General features: G+C 29.5%; 1 pseudogene; it reads right to left on the minus strand.

Moving 5' to 3' along the window:
• Positions 1-857: 857 nt before the first annotated feature.
• Positions 858-2,516, minus strand: LOC107017013 (annotated as a pseudogene).
• Between the last annotated feature and the right edge of the window lie 20 nt (positions 2,517-2,536).

Here is a 2,536-nt window from a genome sequence, read left to right on the forward strand (position 1 = left end):
TGATTTTTAGTTTTCATTACAGTTGCAATTTGAACACTTTTGGTTTAGATAAATAAACTTAATAACCTGTGTTAATTAAATTTGAAGGCGTGCTTTTGATTATAAATACTTTGTTATTATTGGTGTTGATAAATATATTTGTGTCAATATTTCTTTTTCATATAAAATTTTATAAATCTTATGTTACACTAAGATATATAAATTTAAGAATTATTAGGTAACCTATTGTACATGATACATATGGTTTATCCAATGTATCATGTACTTTTAGTGTGTGTTTGGTACATGTGTATCATTTGCTTTGCACAATGTATCATCTCCATTAGATAAAAAATAAAAAATCTTATTGAGGTTAGTGTGTACTTTACAATGACTATAAATCATGTATCATGTGATTTTATATAATTTAACTTGTGTAATGATTTTTTTGATATGTTTTTCTTGAAATATACAGTAAATAACTTTACTTTTAAAAAATAATACCAATTCATATAACTATGCTATTCATTGTACCTAAATATCATGTAAAATTTAAGGATTATAGGGTAACAAATTGTACATGATACATATGGTTTAGCCAGTGTATCAGGTACTTTTAGTGTGTGTTTGGTACATATGTATCATTTGGTTTTGCCCAATGTATCATCTCCATTAAATAAAAAATTTAAAAATCTTTATTTCTATGTTTAATTATAAATACTTTGACTATACTTTATTAAAGGAATTAAACCTGTGTGACGCTATAATATGTCTGATATTTATATTTTCAAGATAAAAATATTTGTTACGTAATGTTAAAAAAAAATATTCATGGAAATTGACAAACCCAAAAAAATAACATTGAAAAGGATCAAAATACTTGTTCAATAACATATAAAAACAAGAAATATAACATTAAAACATTGTTTTATCATAAAATGCTACACTATGTGAACTAAATCTTCTTCTGGTGGTGGTGTGACTACGCCCCTAGATTTTGGTGGATCATCATTGTCGCTAACATATCCGCACTTAGCCTTCTCACTTCCATAACTCCACAGCAATGCTCCATATCTTTGACGTAGGTAATCAGGACTAAAATCAGCATATGATATATTGATTTGGTCACTCATATACTCGGCAAATGCAGTAACATATAACCCACAGTCTCTACAAAAAAATACAGAATAAATTAAAAACTTAATGATACATTAAAAAGGACAAAGGAAAAATTCTTGATACTTACAGGCTATCGCAGTCCTGTTTAGGGATGTCTTGTGCAAATTCAATCATGAAAGGAACTTGAGGCTCCAGAAGTGAACCAGTAATGTTGTCTTTGTATGCATGACAATCAGCAAATTTTGTGCGTTCATTTTCTTCAAAAAATCCACTGTCCAGTAGGTAAGAAGGAAGCATTTTAGACAACATTTTTATCTCATGAGGAATTGCTTTTTTCCTTGTGCTAATTGATGTGTCAAAAACTCTTATCACCCTGTTTTTCAACTCAACAACAGCCAGCACCCAATGGAATTCTTGATCACAGTTAATTGTGATGTAGACCTCATCTACAAGATGCCATGGTAAAGCAGCTGGTATTCCAAAACCTTTGATGATGTTAATTATTGACCTCTCATATACAGATACAACTGAAGCGCGATCAACATGTTCTTGTGTAGTAAGACTATCATCATCATCGTCCATGTAATATCTATCATAACAGTTTTTTACATGTGACATGAACAAGCAGTGGGTTGTTGTGTATCTGTATTGATCCATGCTGCAAAGTTTTGATTTTTTACGAAGGTAGTAAAAAATCACATCGATGTGCTATAAACAAAATGAAAATATAGTAAGAAATGATATACATCTAAACAATATAAAAAAATATAATTATTAAAAAATAGTATGATACTTTTGCTAATTAAATAGTATGATACTTCTACAGAATGTATCATTACTAATTAAATAGTATGATACTTCTACAGAATGTATCATGTTATTATAATATAATTATGACTGATACATATTTGATAATTAGTTTAAGATTTTTACCTCATCAGACCAACATTTGTTTGGCTGTGACATGGCATAAAACCAATTCTTGTTCATTGGAAAAGCAACAACAAAGTCCATCATCGTAAATCCAAAAGAAGAAGATTTTGAATAGTATTTATCGTCCGATGGGTTCCTGCATATATGATACATAAGTTTGAATATATATACATGATACATAACACTCACTTAATTACAATTTTTATATAACAAAGTATCATGAATTTGTTATATAAAAAATGATTACGCCTAACACTTGCAAAAATAATGTATAAAACTTACTTATTGTTATGATTTTTTAGAAGCCCCCTTGACAATCAATTCATGTAATCCTCAATAAGTTTCGGCGAAACTTGATCTATAATGCCACATCCTTCGAACGGGAAATGGAGTCGAGCCATATCGTTCAATTTCTCTTTTCCCTTCTCGCTTGACCCAAAAGAAGTACAATATGGAGATTGAATCCTTCTCGAAGGCATTCTATTTCTATGCGCAGGAGTGACTG

This window comes from Solanum pennellii, chromosome 1, assembly GCF_001406875.1.
Source record: "Solanum pennellii chromosome 1, SPENNV200".
Classification (NCBI taxonomy): domain Eukaryota; kingdom Viridiplantae; phylum Streptophyta; class Magnoliopsida; order Solanales; family Solanaceae; genus Solanum; species Solanum pennellii.